At 38.5% G+C, this 20,632-nt stretch overlaps 1 protein-coding gene across 6 annotated transcripts in view; it reads right to left on the minus strand.

Moving 5' to 3' along the window:
- DENND1A (DENN domain containing 1A) overlaps window positions 1-20,632 on the minus strand; it is a 470,473-nt gene that overhangs the window by 288,347 nt on the left and 161,494 nt on the right. The window lies entirely within an intron of this gene.

Here is a 20,632-nt window from a genome sequence, read left to right on the forward strand (position 1 = left end):
TTCTCCCCTTCTGTTACAACATAAAAAAATGTCTGTCTCCTTATCTAAGGCCAATACTTCCACTCTCTTTCTTTAACTAGGTTTAGGAGGGGCTAAAAACAAAATAAGTGCAGCCTAATGTGAGAAGACTCGAAAGGCAAAAGCAACCAGCCCAAGGTCATAAGGCTATTAAAATGTAGAGCTGGGCTTAGAAATCAAGTCTGACTCTGTAACTACACCATTCTGCCTTCCACATTCACATCAGATTTGACAGAAAGTTCTTTCTAAATACCTCAGCTCCTGCTACAGAAGTGAAGCTCAGATTTGACAAATGTGAACTTTCCCTAAAGTAAATATGGGCTTTTAAAGGCCTGAAACTACAAGTATGCATAAAAGACTCTAAATTATGGAAGAGGGAGTACTAAATTCTGAAGGTGGTCAGAGAAGGCTTGACAGCCCCTGGGATGCCAAGGGGAATACTGTGAACAGAAGTATGCAGAAAATCCCTGGCCGAGAGTTAACAAGGGGCAGGGAATGCCTTGATGGTGAGAAAAAGTTAGAGCTGCTACCAGCAGGAAATCTCCTGGACATGACAAAATCTGTTTAATAAAAAAGGAGAACATATTAAAACTATTTGGCATGTGGGCCTGAATCAAACGGTACAGCATGAAAGTCTGGAGATCACCTGAGGACTAAAAGCAGCGTCCCTTCAAGTAGGGAGTTAGAGTTCCAACAGCTGTCAAGGAATCCCGATCCTTCAAATACTATTAAAGAGGTAATATAAAAGAACTTTAAGGAGTAACTGTGGAGGTGGCAGATAAGAGATTTCACTATGTTCAGAACACCTGGAATCACTTAAGAGACATCTGTTATCATCTGGGAATCAGAGATTAGAGCGCGGGATCACTGGTTTAGGTCAATTCAGAGTAGTATTTCCATTTCTCCGTAGCAACTGTTCACACGAGTAGGGCTTACGGGACTTTGGGCTTTTCATCACAGCTTCACACAAACTCCTTATTAAGGCATTTAAAATGATATAGTTCTCCCACAAATCAAGGAAAATACAATGAATAAATTTTAAAATAAAGAGGAGTGAGAATATAAAAAAACTAGACTATCTTGAACATCACAATATGCCAATAATTCTTATATACAGTATGCTTAAATCTCACAACAAGAGAGGATAATAATTAGTTAATGAATAATGTTACTATCTTTAAATTGACATTCAGAACGAAATATCTTGCCCAGGGACATATAGTTCATAAAAGATGAGCTGAGATTTGACTCTTGATCTATCTGACTTTGCCACTATACATTTTCATATAGGGAGAGGAGGAAAAAGAAACTCACAAAATGATGTCCCTTCATAAAGCTAGACCAATGGCTTATACACAAAAGCCATCTAAAGCTGGAATTTACTTTTAAAATTACTTAAAAATTAGTGTCTTTAATTAGAAACATAACCTATAGGTATGTAAGAATTGATCAAGTAAAGGAAAGACAATGAAGTGGAATTTTATGCTGGAGACTGAACAGCTGGCTGGATCAGCCTGGATGGCAGTGACCAGCACTCACCCTCAGCACTGTTTCATTAGCTCCAAAAAGTCATTCTGGTGGGCTGGGGCTGGTGTTCTTTTCCATATGATGCTTCAGTCATAGAGACCAGCCCCAGCGGTGGGGGAGGTCAAGAAAGTGTGCAGGTGGCTCCATCTAGGCCACCTCATCCCCTACCAGGTTGGACTGTCTCAGGGCCAGCAGTACCTTAGGAGAGCGCCATAAGTGCTCTGGCATGAGAAAAGCAGCACACTGCATGCACCTTCACATCCCTGTTCACCTCCAGAATCATGAACCAATGGGCAGAACTGGGGAGAACAGATCAATGGATTCCATTCTAGGCTCTCTCTTCATAATTAGAGTCCACAGGTTGGTTGCCAGGAGCAAACATTTCTCAATAACAGATTTCACTGACTTCTTAAAAATTATTTTTTCACTGACGTCCAGTATTTGTTTTGTTCATAACTTAACTTTTCTGGAGTTGCAACACTGTTGCAAAAAGTAACTCTGTGGTTTAGAGGCCCTGGGTTGGTGGCATGAGGTTCTAAAATTCACTCATACGACAACTGCCTTGGTCAGAAGATCCTATCAGAGACTAAGCTGCCTGAAGGCAGAAAGCACAGCTCCTCCCTTCTTCATTCACCCACCTAATAACTTTCTTCCTTCCCCTACAGAAATGCTTGACCAAACGAGGTGCTCAATACATGCTTGGTTAGTGGGTAAGCAGAATTCTTTAGCAAAGTACCTACAGTTGGCTTTCAGAGGTTAAGCAGCATATCTCTGGATTTAAACCAAGCTGAATATAACCTAAGATAGCCAGATTCCAGGGCCATCTCAAGGAGCTCTGGGAAATTAATCCTCCAGCACAGGATCTTAAAGCCACAACAAATGTCCCTTAAGAGCATGACTTGCACTGCCCTGGCCTACTCCAGGGAGCAGCCTCTTTTAGGATACATGTGATTTTGGTCACTACCAAAGGCACAGCAGAGAAAAACAATTTTCACCTACTCCCTTAACAAAGACACTGTAAGAAATTCTAGAGAGTGGAGAAAGGCACAGCATAAGAACAAGGGAAATTACTTCTCCTGCAATCATTGTTTTTCAGTTAGCATCTTCACAGATCACTACTTGTGGGTCAAATTAGATCTGATCTAGTAGAGAGTGGACCCATGGACAACACTTACCTTCAAAGAGGAAAGAACACTTACGATGCCCATTTGCTTTTAAAGGTTCCCATACAGTAACAGTATTAAGCTCTCATTTTCAGCATTAGCCGAAAGAGTGTTCAAAGCCTTAAAAGGGAGAAGGTGGGGGAACGAAGGGAGCCTGCCGAGGCATCACAGCTGTCTTGAAAGCTGGAAGACCGCTGTAGTCACAGTCCATCAGTTTCATGCCTGTGGTTTCCTTTCATTCTCAGAGTCAATTTAAATTACTAATAATCAGGAAACCTACATGACAAGACATCTATTAAAGACAACTACTAATAAAATCAAAACTAAATATCAAATCGGATCATGGTACGGCTGGCTCCTGGGTTATAATTTAAGCCTGCATGAAGTGCAAGCTAATGCAGTGGAGGCACTGCTCCGAAGAACAAAATTAATTGCCTTTGTGAGTTCTCCCAACTCACAAAACTCCTTCAGGGAAGTTACTGCTTTGTTAACAAACAGTAGCCACTTAAAATCCCAGATGCTGTTAGTATCACATACATTCTTGGTGGGACAGGAATAAATTTTGGTGTGAGCTTCTTAATAAACTATGGAAACATTTTTAAATGGGGGCCACTTTACCATAAGCACATAAACCATAAATACAAATACATAATCTAGTTTTTAAGTCTGATACAACTAACTCTGACTTGATGAGTGAATGTGGCTACTTTTTATTTTGCTTTTCCTTTTGCCTGACAAAGTTACTATATAAAATAAATTGAGAGAGAGTAAATATATAATCACATTACAGCCCAAGAAGCTTGGCAGTGCTCGGGTGGCATTATATATAAAATTTAATTGACTCACCACCAGATTAGTCAGGTAAGCCAGATACTACTCTCAAGCTCTAATCAAATAACCTTGGACACATAACACCTTCTCTGGACCTCGCTGGGAAACTAAGGGACTAAAGTGTGGCTGCAAATGTCATGAGAGTAAAAGATTTTCTTGATCACCTCTGTAGTCCCAAAACTCATTTGTTGAAAAAATGAATAGTGTCCATACCAGGGGTCGAGTCCTGACTACAAGTTGTATAGTGTAACTCATAGTGAATTAACTTACAGTTAATCCCTATAGCAGTACTGTGAAGAGAAATGACTATCCCCATATTCTTAGATAAAGAAATGAAGTTCAAAAAGGAGGTTAGCTGTGCAAGGTCACACAGCTACTGAGCAGAGTGAGGATTTGAACAGAGGTTGGTTTAACACCAAAACCTAACCTCTTATTTTTTTTCCACTAAGAGAAAAATAAGTATTTCTGTGAAACTGAATTATTTTACCTACACCACACTTGTCCCAAATCATTCCAGTCCATTCAAAAAAACAGGATATACCCCATTTTTAATTCCTAAAGCCTATTTTAATTTAGGGCTTTTCCACCTTGTTCACATTTATGGAACTGCAAATAACCTAGTGGAAGGGCAGGAGCCCTTCACAGTTGCCCAAAGATTGCTCTTTGGCGACTTCATTTCCTCCCGCTTTTGTGAGAGTGCATAGCTTGTTTCCTACCATTCTAATCCATCGCTGAGATGCCAGACAGTGTGCTGCTGGAATGGCTCAATCTCTCTAGCATGCATGGTCCAAATTTTTGCAGAGCAGCTACAAAAGCAATTTTGGAAACATACCCTTAACAACCCTCCCATCTGGTTTTCACACCGGCTCCTTCCTCCATAAGGCCACAGAAGTCACAGGCAGCTCCTGTTTTCTGGGAAACTAGCTGTCTTTTCATCTTGCTGGGTGTACGCTATGTCTGTCTGTCAGCAAATTGGGAAATGGCCTCCATCCTGACAGATATATTTTGAAAAACCTTAAAAGCACATACACTAATGTAAAGGAAAAAAAGGAAATTTTTCTGTTTTTGGAATCTGGCTATTTGCTCTTTACAGCTTATGTGTCAAGGGAATGGGATTTCCCAGGTAGATGTACTAATGTAAAATGCATTAGTGTTAAGGTGGGGGCTCCCAATCCACCCAGGGCCAAAGGGTTAATACAAAATGACAGAATTTAATGACTGCTATTATGGTTGCCAGGCAACCAAGAGAAGGTGTGCCATAAAGGCCTAATTAATGAATGAGGTAGCAAGAGTTTCTGTTAACTTGGTAAGCAGTTCACAGTTCACCATTGGTTGGCTTTGCCCAGATGGTAATACTCTTAAGCTTTCTTAGCTCCACTGAGCAGCAGCAAAATAATGTGATTATAGTTGCAGCTCTGGCTAAAGTTCTGACATCCTTTCCATACTCAGTGCAACTTCTCAAGTCAGTTGAAACAAGAGTCTCCTACAAAGATTCCTATCAGGGATTATATGCTTGCATTTGATTCCTCATACATTCCAGGTCCAGAGGAATACTGGGATGATTATTTTCTGAGAGCTCTTTTGCTGCAGTACCATTAAGAGTAATCAAAATTAGGGGCTGAAACTGAATTGCCATTGGAATTAGAAGCTTTGATGGGAAAACGTTCTTTTCAAAGGAAAGCCCAGAGGATAGTAACAAAGGACAACAATGGGAATGTCCACAGCTTGCCAAGGGCCTGGGTTAGTGCTTTACGTTCATTATCTCTAGTGTTCACAGCCCTGTAAGGTAGGAATCACCACTCTCACTTTAAGCCAAGGCTCTGAGAGACCTTGCTCAGCATCACACACACTGCTAGAATATGACTGGGCTGGGATTCAAACCCCGTCCTGACCCACAAGCCCACTCTCTCCACAGCGTACTATGCTGCCGGGGCTGTGGATGACATCGTGATGACAACTGCCCTCCAGAGAGCACTCGTTAAGTGTCAAACACAGAGCTAGTACTTAACATCTATTATTTTATTTGATCTTCATCCTTACAACAACTGAGAGTCTGCTGGAATTATTCATCTCCATTTTAAAGAGAAGGAAAATGAAGCCCAGTTAGGCATCTGCCCAAAGTCACAGATCTGGTAAATGAGGAAGCCAACACTTGAACTTAAGTCTGCAGGTTCAAAGCCGCCCTCCTCTCACCTTGCCACACCACCTCCACTCTTATTTAAGGGCTGGTTCTAATTTCCATCCTGAAAATGGACAATATATTCAATTACTCTGTTCCCTCCATGACATGATCATTAATTAAATATGTAAACTTTTCTTTAAAGAGTGTACCTTCTACACCAGAATGCAGCTCAAAATCATCGCCTATTCAAATAGGGGAAGGTCCCTGAGAGCAGGTGTAATGGATTGGCAAGAGAGGACAAAAGGTTTTCTTCCCTCCAGCCCTCAGCTAAGTCTTGAAGAAAATAGAGAAAACAAGAGGGGCTGGGCGCACAAAAGAGGCAGCAGTCTCAGATGGCCTGAGCTCCAAGGGGAAATACTCCTAATTCTTTAAGGGAGGAAGGTCTGCACATGCTGAGGGGCCAAAGGGGGGGCCCCAAGTCAACAAGGTAAGAAGGGGAGGAAGAAAAATTGGTCTGAGACCAGCTAAAGTGCTCTCATTAATGGGCCTGCAACTTCAGATGTCATCAAAGTAGAGGACCCAGCTCAGTCTAGCAAAAGATCAGAAGAAATGCCCCTCCATCTTTTCAATCATCAAAATACAGTCTTTTTACTAGGCCCTGCAACTAGTATGAACATTCATTTTTCTAGCTATCAGGGCTGTTTAAAATACATTCAAACCTTTTCAGACTAATCTTGGCAGTTAAATTCATCTTTTTTTTTTTTTTAAATGTTTGGTCCATGATTATTTAAAACTTAAAACTGACTCTTGCTTGTCTATGGCAAGTTTTAAAATCTGAGACTGGCTTCATGCTGCCGCCCAGTACTGTGTGGACTGCCTCAGTCCTGTGTTTGTGAGTGTACACTTGGGGAAGACAGACAACACTAGTTTAAGCAAAATAAAATCAGAAGATTAGATGAACCACCTTTGCCCAAAAGAAATGGCAATCATTCATTCATTCAAAGACATCCTATGAGCATTTAAAAGGCAAATGCTAGGGATTTAAGCACAAAAAGCAAGTCTTTTTGATTATAAGCCTTCGAGACTGAGATGATAAATGATACTCCTCCAGCACCTCAACTCCTCCCCTCCTTCTCTGCCCTAATGCAGGCCTCAAAGCTCCCCTCCTGACCTATAACTGATTCTTTTACAATAGAGCCAAATTTCCAACACACAAATCTGCTTATGCCATCCCTTAAGATTCTCCAGGTCACTCTTCATGGACTGCAGGTTCAAGTCCAAAAGCCACACATGGAACGTGAGGTTCTTGCTGTCTGGTCCTCCCCACCTAGGGCCACTCTGCTGCAGGCACATTGAATGACTTGCCACTCTGCAGTAGCACTGTGCTCCCTTGGTTCTGGGCCTTAGTCTGCTCTTTGTAATCCTTGTTCCTACCCCAACCCCCCACCTACGTGGGTAACACTCTCACTTGCCCTTTACACGTCCTATCACTTCCTGATTTCACCAAGTTAAGTGAGCTACCTTCCCTGGGGCCTTGCTGTTTTATACACTTCTGACACTGAAATTGCGGCTTTCCATCCTCTCCCACAAGAACACCTCATCTCTGCATGCATTGCCTGGTTCATAGTGAAATGCAGTGAATGGTTATTGAATGAATGTTTATTGAGTGAATGGGCTGTAACTAATGATATATATATGCATATATAATGATATCATACTATCAATTATATATAACAATAATATACTACTCTAGTTTGATCTTTGCTTGCTGCCCAGATTGTGAAAAAAGAAAATCCCAAATTTTCTTTCCTTCTTTCTTCTTCTCAAAGGCCTTGATCTAATCTAACCTTTATAGTTTTAGTGTTTGGTGCTCACTCCCATTTCTAAAGCCAATTGAGATGCTTCAATTAACCTGCATTTCTCTTCCTTACCCAGTTGGGAAACTGAGAGCTACAATATAAAACAAGCAATATAAAACAAGCACCACTCATCAGAAGAGAGGGAGGATCCAGGAGATCACACACGTGGAACATCTAATCAACTTCTGAAACCACACATACCTAAACTTTCCTAATGAGACTTTAGTATGAATTTCATCCTTTAGCGGTACTGAAAAATAAACACTGCCTTCTCAATGCTGGTTCCAGGCCAAATCAGTCCTCAGCTTTGGCACTGAAAGTTCACCACCTGGAGTGAGGGGGAGGAGAGGGGAGGAGAAGAGAGAAAGGGAAGAGAAGCAGAGGACCATAAAATTGCAAAAATATCCATTGAGCACACTTGAGAAGAAAAGACTGGTTGATTTAAAATGAAAGCTAGGATGCAGACAGGAGGTGGCAGCATGGAATTGAGGTCTGAGTATCAAAATGCCTGGCTAGGCCTCCCCAGCCTTTTCTTCAAGGCTGTGCCACTGAAGCCAGACCATGACCTCTCTGAGCACAGGTCTGTCCCCTAAAAAAAGGAGGAGCAACTCACTTTTCTTAGTCTAAAGGATATTCAAAGAATAAAAAGACTAAGATGGTTAGCAATTCCTATAGGAATCAAGCTGTGAAAAATATAAATTATCCCCATGTGCTTTCATAGCTGATACAAAATTGTCAAAATCTGAACTTGCATTCTAATTTTGAGTAATATTCTAAATTGGTTTCTAAAGACTCAAAAACATGAAATTGGCTTTATTGTATACCATTTCAATCTGGCTGAAAAGCCATTAACAAATGCATTTAAGGAAAATTCTTAGCAAGGAGAAATTCAAAGGCAACTCTTAGTCATTTTGAAATCTCAGTTTCACTGAGTTCTAAGTTTATAGTAAAACATCCCTGCAATTGTAACGCCATTCAGAGCACAATGACACCAATTACTTATGCCCCAACCCTCACTAATTGTTGAAAGATTTCGTTATGGCTAAAAGTTTAGGAGTTGAATATAAACCTCTCTCATGACCCTCATAATATTTTTGCTCAAAACGTTTCAATATTAGTAGCATAACTGTGAGTTAAATGCTAAAATTCAGTGACATTCAGAGACAGAATTTACAAAGCCTTTTAAGACACTTAAAAGCTGAATGGCTCAGGTCTTTGATGTGACTGAATGCTTTGCAAACCAACTTGAGAAAAGTTTCCTTCTCTCCAGTATGCAAAGGCAGCTGCCCATGACTACAGGTTCTAGAGTGTGATTTGGAAGCATTTTCGCATCACATTCCTCATAATTCAAACCCTGGTTTGTGTCTGTTTTTATAGGTCATTGTTGGCCAGATGGAAAATATTAAGGAAGAGATATTGCAACAAAACCAGAGGCTGCGGTACACAGTTGCAGGGCCCCAGTTAACCACAAGCAGATCTGCAGGCGGGCTCCGCTCAGCTACAAGAAGTGCTCTGGCGCATCCTCTCTGCCCAGCAGCAGGAGGGCCCCAGGCCAGCTGAGAGCAGACACTGTGCCAAACAGACTGTGCGAGTCTCACTGCTCGGATGCTTCCAGAGAAAGAGGGAGAATCGATGGGCTCCTTTGTAAACAACTTCTTGTGCTTTCAGGCCGTGACTGACTTCAAAGGTGGTATAACTTAATCCTGTCGCAAATTATGCCATGGAAATCTTGAGGCAGTTTTCTTCCTGAGGAAATAAATGCCTATGTGGTCGCGTATACACTGAATTCTAACAGGTAAAACAGCAAAGGACAAAAGGAAAACATGCGCAGCTTTTAGCAAGGACGAAAAACTGCACAGCCAAATATAATTTCTACTCACTGTTTAAACCCATTTTCAGTAAAATCTTGCTGGATCTTGCAAATACAGACTTTAAATATCAGTGTTTGGGTTGCACCATGACATTTCTTCACATGTCCATCTCCATTAACAGGCCCCGGCGCAAAGTACCAACTCACCCTCAAGTATTTGTGGGAAAAAAGTTTTAATTGCTAATAATGACTAAACTTGCAAGATTTAGTCTTCAAGAGACATTTTTCTGAAGTCTTTGTATGTATTAAATTTCTGGAAAAAGTCATTTCACCAAGAAAAGCTCTCATTTAGAAATGATGTAAGGCAGGTGTTAATATCATTATTCCCTTTACACAAAGGCCTTGGATAACTCAATAATAACTTGCCTAAGATTTAATCTAAGTCTGACTACAAAATCCAGATTCTTCTACTACTCCATGTGGCCTCTCTACATCATTTGAACGAACTTTAGCCATTCCAAGCATGGCTTATTTCCAAAACGCACTGGACCATGAAGCCCTTGAGGACAGGGCTGGGGCTTTATTCATAGCTGAATCCTCGGCACCCAGCACAGAGCATGAAAGGATGAAAAGAATGAATGAAGGGTAATAGAAGGAAGAGCCTCAGGCTTTTACCAGTCGCTCACATGCAAGCACCCAAGAAAGGCAGCGTCGAATTATTGTCCAAGTGTCATAGGAGAGACAATAGCACTTGGGTGGTTTTGATAACTGCGGGGAAAAAAAAATAGTGCATAAAGAAAAGGTCCTGAGTATGGATTTTTAACCTAAGGTCCAGAGACCAGGGAAGGGGTTCTGTGACAACTCTTAATGTCTATAAAACTTTATGAGGACATACAAAAACATTTTATTGAAGACAGTTCCTGGCAGCAGGTTTTCAAAGGATTCTTATCACTCAAAAAAGCTAGACCTTTGAAGCAAGAAAACTGGAGAAGACCCTCCTTGAGAGCAAAGTGGGAAAGAACAGGAACTCTGGTGGTCAAGGGCCTGTGTTCAAGTCATGCCCTCTGAGCAGCCACTGAACCTTCGTCAGATCACAATCACTCTGAAGCTCAGTGTTGTCATCTTTAATTTACACAGTTGTCACAAGAATTAAGTGGGATGATGGATATACTATGCATGATACCTTCCTTCTACCTGGCTGCACCCCAAGTGTGTATAGTACACAACAATAACACATGAGCAGATGGTACAGAACCGCTGAAGGGAATATAACGAAGGTAACAACTTCTGTTTTCTTCCCTGAAACTGTTTTCTTGTTTAGTTGTCAAAGAGTAAAAACCTAGATGACCTCTTTTTTGCATAGTGTTTACTACAAAGCCTCATTTTTATCAAACTAAAAGTTAATATCCACACTTTAAACTAGACTTTCTGAAGTAAAAGAAGTTGAATTGTAGTCTCATATGCAAAGCATAACAAAAGAAATTCTAAAATGCCTGTGACACCTGATGAAAGAAGGAAACATGGACTCTGTCTCAAAACTAACCCACCTGTACAGAGAACACTTTTCAGATCCTCCCAGGTATATCCTTTGAAGCTGTCTGCTTTGACATCATAATTACAAAATGGTTCAGGGGCTATAAGATCACAAGCAGATGAAGACTCAAAGAAGAAACATCAAGAAACAATCTTTTACTTGCTAAAGATCTTAAATGACAGTAAAATATCTTCAGAAAAACAAAGACTATAAATTAGTGTGAAAGTAAAGAAAAATTAGTATTTAATTTTTTCATTGTATCATTTACATTAGCAACAACAAAAGGAAAGAAACATATAAAACATATAGGCATAAATCTAATAAAACATTGTAGGACTTGTACACTGAAAACCACAAATTATGGAAGAAAGAAATTTTAGAAGTCCTAAATAGAGAGATATACTGTGTTTGTGGAATGAAAGGCTTAAAAATTTTGTTAAAACGTCAACTTTACACAAGATGATTTATATATTTAACCTAGTATTAATGCAAATACCAGCAGGATTTTCTCTAGGTATCAAAAGCCAAGGAACTAGAAGCAAATTATACGTAGTAAGGCAAAAGCACTAGAATAGCAAACACAATTTTGGAAAGAACACAGCTGGGAAGACTCACATTGATTTCAAAAGTTACTATAAAGCTAAAGTAATCAAGACAGTATGGTATTCCTACAAACGTTAACATTAACAAGATAGAGTTCAGAAAGACTCTACAAATACAATCAATCTTTGACAAAGATGCAAAGGCAATCCAATGGAGAAAAGATGGACTTTTCAATAAATGGTGCTGAAACAAATAGACATCTATATGCAAAGGAAAAAAATCTCAACCTCATGCCTTGAAAAAAATTAACTCAAAATACATCATAGACCTAAGTATAAATATAAAACTATAAGAGGGGAGAGCATAGCTCAGTGGTAGAGCGCATGCTTAGCATGCACAAGGTCCTGGGTTCAATCTTGAGTACCTCCATTGAAAACAAATAAATAAACCTAAGTAACTCCCCCCACCAAAAATAAACAACAAAAACAAAAACAAAAAAATACAACTATAAACTTTCCAAAAAGAAAAATAGAAGAAAATCTTATAGCCTTAATTTAGGCAATAGTTCCTACATGACACCTAACGCATGATCCATAAAAGAAAAGATTGATGTGTTAGACTTTATCAAAATTAAAACCTTTGACTAGACAAGCCACAGACTGGAAGAAAATATCTGCAAATCACATATCTGACAAAAGATTTTAAAAACTTAAAAACTCTTAAAATTCAACAATAAAGAAACTAACAACCCCCCTTTTTTTTAATGGGCAAAAGATATGAACAGACACTTTACCAAAGATGATACACAGATGGCAAATAAGCACATGAACAGATACTCAAAATCACTACTCATTAGGGAAATACAAATTAAAACCACAATGGATCCCACTAAAGCCTAACAAAATAGCTAAAATAAGAAAATAGTGACAATACCAAATCCTAGTGAAGATTAGGAGCAACTGGAACTCTCAAACACTGCTGGTAGAAATGCAAAACGATACAGCCACTTCGAGGACCAGTTTGGCAGTTTCTGGTAAAATTGAACATACACTCAGAATACAACCTAGCAATCCCACTTCTAGGTACTTATCCAAGAGAAACAAAAACTCATGTTCCCACAAAAACCTTTACACAAATGTTTACAACAGTTTTATTCATAATTGTAAAAACTGGAACAACCAGTCCTTCAATGGTGAATGGATAAACTGTGGTTACATCCATACAATGCTATATCTACTCAAGAAAAAGGAATGAGTCACTGATACACACAAACATGGATGAAGCTTAAATGCATTTTGCTATATGAAAGAGCCAGTCTCCAAAAGACACACATTATATGATTACATTTTGTGGCATTTTATAAAAGACAAAACTCTAGGGATGGAGAACAGATTGGTCATTGTCAGGGCTTGGGAATAGGAAGAGGGTTTAACTACAAAGGGGCAGCAGCACAAGGGAATTTGTGGGAAGTTGGGAACTCTTGTATCTTGATTGCAGTAGGAGATACATGACTCTGCATTTGTCAAAACTCATAAAACTGTACATTTCAAGAAGTAAATTTTACATAAACTAAAAATGACAAAATAAGAATAAAAAGTCACAGTAGCTCTTATTTTTTAACAGGATTTAAACTCTTCTAATATGTACACTAATCTGACTGAATTTGTTTAGAAATGTAGTCTCTGGAATTAGAAGAATCCTGACACTTTTTAGTTGTATCACTTAGGCAAGGACCTTAATCTCTTCAAGCCTGTCTCTTCATCTGTAAAATGGGGACCATAGTGCCCTCTCCCAAGGTTATTAGGAGGACTAAAGGAGAGAATGCATGGAAAGCACTCAGCAAATTGTAAGCATTTAATAAATATGAGCTGTTATCTACTTTTATACATATTTTAGCAAGTTTTGTTTTGTTTTAGTTTTTAATTTTTTTATTGATTTATAATTATTTTACAATGTTGTGTCAAATTCCAGTGTAGAATACAATTTTTCAGTTATACATGAACATATATATATTCATTGTCACATTTTTTTCTCTGTGAACTACCATAAGATCTTGTGGCAGCAAGTTTTTTAAGTTATGGAAATAAACGATGTCACATTCACCCTCAAACCAGAACTTCTTTATGATTATAATGTGGTAAGATTATATTGTGATACCTGAAGCCAGTAGAAGTCAGAGAAAATTGTTTGTTGAAAATACACAGATGACTAATCATTTACATAGTCATCTAATATCCTGTGCTTTCCTTAGCAGGGTTCAATATTACAACTGATTGTTTATGTTTCTGCCTTGAGACCCTGGGCCATGTAAAGATGGGGAATGTGTGTGTCTTATACATTGCTGCAATCCCCAGTGCCTACAGTGGAATACCCAGCACCTACAGATACCCAATAAATGTTTCCTTAACCTAAGTCAGATCAGGTAGAAAGTATGTGACGGTGCGAGCACCTAAGAGTGCAGGGAATGTGGATCAGATGAGCTAAGTTCCAACACTGGTAATACAATGTTAATAATTAATATTACCCTAATAGTTAATAACTATTCTTTGAGCCTCCCTTTCTTTTTCTATAAAATAAAGATAACATTTCCCTTGCAGAGCTGTTGTGAAGGCTGAACGAGATCATGTATGTGAATATACATATCGAGCACTCCGTTCCCTAAACCTGATGGGCTTCTACTATAACAAATTTCCATCTCATTCTCTTATATTATTAACACATATCAGGAAAGGAAAGGGCTTGTGAACAAAGTTTGAGAAAATTTAAGAAAACAAGCCCTCTTAGGTTTGAAGTTGGTCACCAGGTAAAACTTGTACAGGGATCAACTTCTACAAAGAAGTATCATGTGTTATTATTTGATCCTCGCAATAATCCTTTGAAGACCTTATTATTGTCCTCATTACATAAATGGGGAAAGAAGTCTAGAAAAGTTAGGATATGTTCATGGAGATGTAGCTAGAAAAACAAGAGCTGGGACTTAAACCTTCTGAGTTCATATTCTGGGCTTTTTTCCCCAGAAGAATCAAGGAACAAATCAAAGGACATATCCATCTAAGGACTCAGTGACCTTTCCAATATTAGCCATTTGACAAAAATTAAAACACTCCAATATTTCTACTATGACCATTTCTAGATGCTCTAAACCTGTTCATCCAGGGAGGAATGTGCAGTTACACTCACAGAGCCCCTACTATTTACTAGGCACTCTGCTGATTGGCAAACACCATCTCAAACAACAACATTTGAGGTGGGGCCTTAATATCTAAGTTTCAGAGATGAAAGAAACCTTAGTTTCAAGAGGTTAGGTAACGTAACAAAGATCATACGCTGGCACGTGGGAAGCTGAGAAGCAAACCCAAACCTGTCTGACTCCAGAGCTCCTGCTTTTTCCTCTCTCTCCCACAGTGCTCACTGCCTCAAACTTTATGATGCTCCAAACTTTAAGAAGTCAGCTTCATGATTTCCTCTCATCACCCTCACTGCATACATAGCACTCAGAATTAGCTGAACTTCTATAAATTATCCTTTCAACATAGTGAGTGTTGAGGTAAATTTCCTTTTAGAGTTTTTTTACTATTAACCAAGATTTCTGAATTCCCAAACATCTACCTTTCAGAAAAATCACTGAAGACAGTTTAGACAGTAACTTCTCTACAAATAAACTCATGGCTGGACATGTAGTTCTGATGAGAAGTAAGATTCCTTATTATACATACCAATAGCAATTTTGTCTTTATTGAGGCTAAAAAACAAAGAAAAAAATGGAAGGGACATCCTCAGTAAGTGTTTGAGAACAGATGATCTGTAAGAGCTATACTGTGAGCTTGGATAGGCTAACATTATCATTTACCATTTTAAACAGGGAGAAAAATCCAGCATGCTACCCAAAGGCACACAGTCCATGTGTCTCGGAGTGGGGTCTAGATCCAATCTCTCCTAATCCAGTGGTTCTTCTCTTACTACCGCAGGGTCCAGGCTAGGTCATGCTATAATATTGCAAGGAAAAAGTCCCCTGTGCTGGGTCTTTGCTTTCAGCTGTTAGGGGAGAGCAGTAACAGTGTAGAGCACTGTCCTTTCTGTAGAGCTACTTTAAAGAATGAATGAGGTTTCATATTGAATGCTCCATCAAAAAGGGACAAAAATGCTAAGAATCAAATGCAATTTAAAAAAATTTTAAATACTTCCATGCATTGGCAAGACTGCACTAAAACTTCCAGAAATTCTCTGATCATGCATCTCAAACATATTGATGGGAATAAGGAGAGACTCATCCAAAAAATATGAATTACAGCAATAAAGCCTTAATGAGCTCACTGAAATTTAATAAGATGATCTGAATTTTTAAAAAAAAACCCACAGAAAATTTGAGTCTTAAGGGCCATTGACAACTTTATAGTCCAACTCCCTCATTTTACATACAAGGCTGATACAGGTCAGATACCTTGCCCAGTATCACCTGGCCTATCAGAAGTATATACAGAACTTGAACCCAAGTCCTAAAACTAATCTTTCTTATATACTACACTGCTGCTAATGAAGACTACCTTAATTAACTACCAGTGCTGTGAGGCTATTGATCATAAAGTTATAGAATGTCAATGTAATTTATTAGCATTTCTAAGACAGACAAAAATTTCATTAAAGCCAGTGAGGTGAGCTAAGGGAGGACAGTAGTTAATCCTGTCTGAGTTAGAACTATTATTATACTAGGTTAGAATTACTGTTGGTATCAATATGGAGAACATTGAAAAAATTTTGAATTTAACTGTGAATTGAACTCAGGCTTAAAAGGCAGCTCATTATATAATCGTGTAGTTCAATTTAAATTTACAAAGAAAACCTAGCTGTGTTAGTAAAAAATAAAATAAAATAAAATAAAATAACAGAAGCAAAGATTTTCATGTGCATCCCCTGATCTTTAAAATGGTATTATATGATAAAAGGATGCCCCCTCTCCCACTTCCAACAGGAAAAGTTCAAACTCCATTTTCTTCAGGGTTCACAGCAGCCATTACAGCACTTCAAAGGGGGCAAACAATGGGTTGGTATAAATCATAAGCAATTCTCATCCTTTGGAAATATTTTGAAAACAATACTCTTAAAACAAATACACCTGAATTCCAACTGAGTAAATCGACTGCCATTTGGTAACTGTTATTGAAGGTTTGCCATTTATATTCCAAGCTATTATGTAACTAAAAAATACAAACACCCTTCTGGGAAATTTACATGAAAAAATTCTTTCCAAGATCATTTAAAGAGCCTACTAGTTTAATGGTCTTACCTGAGAAAAAGGATCAGAGATTGAAGTAGGAGGAACAATATTTAGAATGTAAAGCACTGACCATATTAACATTTATCCAGGGACTCGTAACTAGCATTTGTTAAAGAGGATTTTAAGATTGATAGCTAAAATGAAATTAAATTTAAAACATATTTAAACTAGTCTATATTCTTGTTTGTTACATACAGGGAATCTCAAAAACAGTCACCAGATACTTAAAACCCTAAACAATTGTTTGCTGATTCTCCTCTTACAAAGTAAAAACCTGAAGATAAATAATCATCACAAAGCCGCACATTGCTGACATCTGGGCCAGATTACATCAAACGCTGCCTTCCGGTTCAACACAAGAGAATAAAAAATTTTCTCCCAATTTAAACCTGTCCCTAGAGCCATAAAGAATGAAAAACTGCCGAGTCAACAGCTTCTGGGGGTTGTGCGTGCCTGTGTATGTGTTTGGGGGGTGGGGGGTGGGGGGAGATGATGATTTTGTCTGCTTGCTTGCTTTTCAGTTTTTACTTCATGCATTTTCAATACATCTGTATACTTTTCTCTCCCCCACCCTCTCATTCATTGGCTTTGTAATGCTCTGAAAACTTGCACTCCAAATTATTAATGGAACAAACCTCATATCCTAAAGTGCCAAAAGAATTGGCTACTGGTACAGAAACCATTTGAAGGACACCAGCAACTTTTGTTAAGGCTATTGTTTTATAGTTAAATGCCATTCAGAGCAACTTGAACTAGACTCTTCTACTATCAAAGAGAGTAATTCACTGGGTTGCCTGGGATTTGGCAGGCAGGCCATCCTAATATTTATCTGGGGACAACTTCCACCTTTGGCTAAAAAATACTAACACAGAGCTTGAAATTGATCAAAGTAAGGATAGTAAATACTATAGAAAAGACAATCTGGATTTGCTCTGGCCATTACTCAACCAGAATACTTTGTTATAACAAGTTCACAGGTATGTACACATGTAAAAGAAGCTAAAAATATTTAGTGTGGCTTTTAGCTAGAGTGACATAGCTAAACTGGAATAACATTCCAGCCCTCACCCCAATCTAGAAATGTTTTCAAAAATAATCTGAAGGACACAACCAGTTGTCTACTATACTCTCAAGAAATCTGTTCAATTGCTCTGATTTCAGTGTTGCTTTTCATTAGCAAAAGGTAGGAAAAGAAGGATTTCGTGGAATTTTCAGAGCTGACAAGTTTCAAATATTTACCTGATAGACACTGGAGCAGGGAGTGCAGAGAGGGAGTAAGGCCTAGCATGTGGGAGAGGGCGAAGAGAAAATAACAAGCAAACTTTGGGCTTTCTTCCGAAGCCTTGGGATTCCTTATTTTCTTATTAAGAATACATTTTAAAGCATTTATCTTTCCTAAGCTCTACAACTAAGTTCCTACTCTGAATGGGGGTAATCTTCAGATATAATAAAACCAGGGGAGAAAGCCAGACTTTAAAACATCTGGGAGTGACCAGTTGAGAAAAGAAATGTGGTAACCCACGGAAACATCTCAGTCTGGCTTAGATACGACTTGTAGCTGAAAGTTATCTCAGGTTTTCAGGTCCCACTCTTCTGAGATGATGAACTCATACTATCTTTTAATGAGAGGCTCATATCCGCCTTTGATGTGTGAAGGACACTCCCAGCTGGAGGAGAGCACAAAAAAGATCTAAAATATTTGCTTCAGCTGCAAAGAGCTATTAATGAAAGTTTAGAAAATGAGGTAGCATTAGGGGGAAAATCTTTAGAAAAAAGATGACATACTCTCATCTTATGAACTGTTAGGGGAAAATATTCCCTTAAAATAAAATCTGATGAATAATCTTCACTCTTCTACACCCTCCTCTGCCTTGTCCAGAACACATTCTTAATCCCCTTGTATGTAGGAGACAGAAAAAGGGCTTCATATAATTTGCTATTTACACAAAACACCAAGGGTGAGACTCACATGATAAATACAGAGGTTATGAAACCCAATGGATTCATCAGCTCAAATAGGGGAGAGTTTCTTCTAAAACAACCTTTAAGTGTGTCTAAGTATGGGGGCACCTAGAGTGAAATCCTGCATAAAAGGGAACTTAACACAAGTTCAAAGATTTCTATGTAATTCTCTGTACTGCTTAATGTTCTGAAATTACTATCATCTTCTTAGTTAACTAAAAACAAGAAAAACAGAATCTGGCTTTCTTAATCATTTACTTATCTAAATGTATTTTTTAACAAGCTAATCTACTCTTAGTATAGTGCACAGGTACAGAAAACAACCATAATTTCCATAGGCTAGTAAAGATTTTCTGTTTAGAGTTTGGGACACTTTCAATCACCCTTAGCTAGTCTGCAGGGTAACTATATTCCCTGAATGAACAGGGAGAGTCTTAGAGTCAGCAAAGTATTTGAGATCTTTTCTTACGATTCCCTTTGATAGAGAGTAGGAGAGAAAGACATAATTAAAATAAGTAAGTTCCTTTCTGAAAAAAAAAAATTCTGCGTCTAACTCTTAAATCAGGTGTTTCATATAACATCTTTACCTATATGTTAACCAGTTTATAAAGTAGGTCTCATTATCTTTATCTTTATAAATGTGGGACAGAAAAGTCAAATGATTTGATTTGTCACATGGCTAATAAGTCAGAATTTGAATCTAGTTCTGACTAAATTTAAAAGCCTCACTTTAGAACTTTAGGTTAGTAAACATTGGGGCATCATCAACCTCCTGTGGCAGGAATAAACACTCTAAGGTAAGGGTGTTGAGGAAGGATATTATTTGTGTGTGTGTGAGGAACAGGCAAATGCTGGCCCTTGGAAATAAGTTATTTTACCAATTTTATTTATTCAACAATTGTTTATGAAGCACCAACTACAGATCAGGCACTCTTATGTGTTCTCTCTTAATCACATCTAAATTCTTATAAGATCTTTAGGAAATTATGTAATGTCTCCGTTCAGAGTTTCCATATTTCTAGGCCTGTGTGCCACTGACTCCTAGGCCAATGTGACATTCCTTTTTCTCCTCACAGAAGCCTGATTGAAATCATGCCAAACCTCAGCAGCTTTTAGAAGTGATAAGTTTGCTAGAGTATTTATATTAAAAATAACAACTTCAACAGCATAATAGGAAATAAATACTACATTCCAACATCCAGAATTTAACAAGTGGTCAAGTGGACTGATATGATTGTATATCTCAAGATGACAAATGATAGCCAAGATGGCTTTCCTAGCCACCATCAACATGTTACAGTGTTAAAAGGAATCAACTTTGTAAATAGAATAACTACTCCAAAACATTGTATTTGCCTCCCTGTCATTAAATTCAGATAATGTAGCCTTTAGATTAAAGACAAGAACTGAGAAAAATATTAGGTTCTAGTCTCAATTACTATGTTGGTTTTCAGTGGCAGCAAATTATTTAAGGCCTTTTCTTATGAATCCTTTTGACAGGAAGCAGGGGAGAAGAAACTGCTTAACCTCCTCATGCCTCAGTTTCCCCAACAAGTAAAATGAAGAGATACCTTGGCTGCCCCTTGAGCATGACAGAAACTAAAATTTGTTAAGTAAAACTCCAGAGCGCCATCCAAAAAAATCCAGTAATTCCCCAATCTAAATTACAAGTTGTGATTCTATATTTGAGCAACACAGCACCACTGAAAAGATTAAATCAAACATTTTGAGGGGAGAAGGGAAAGGCCAGAACCATCACCATCAAAAAGAAAGGGCAGTTATTTTCTCTTTTCCTTACGTTGACAGGGAATTGTGAATTGTCCACCCAGCTAGAATACTAGGAAGATGTGTCCAATTCAGGCCAGAGTACTGCTTTTGGAGTGAGGGGGTATCGCAGTGCTCTGGAGTTCAGTCTCCTCTGCACATACACAAACACAAGTGCACAGCGCCCCAACGCTGTTTGTCCCCTCGGCCTCACAGCCCTGCCA

The sequence above is a fragment of the Camelus bactrianus genome, chromosome 4 (genome assembly GCF_048773025.1).
Source record: "Camelus bactrianus isolate YW-2024 breed Bactrian camel chromosome 4, ASM4877302v1, whole genome shotgun sequence".
NCBI classification, from domain to species: Eukaryota; Metazoa; Chordata; class Mammalia; order Artiodactyla; family Camelidae; genus Camelus; species Camelus bactrianus.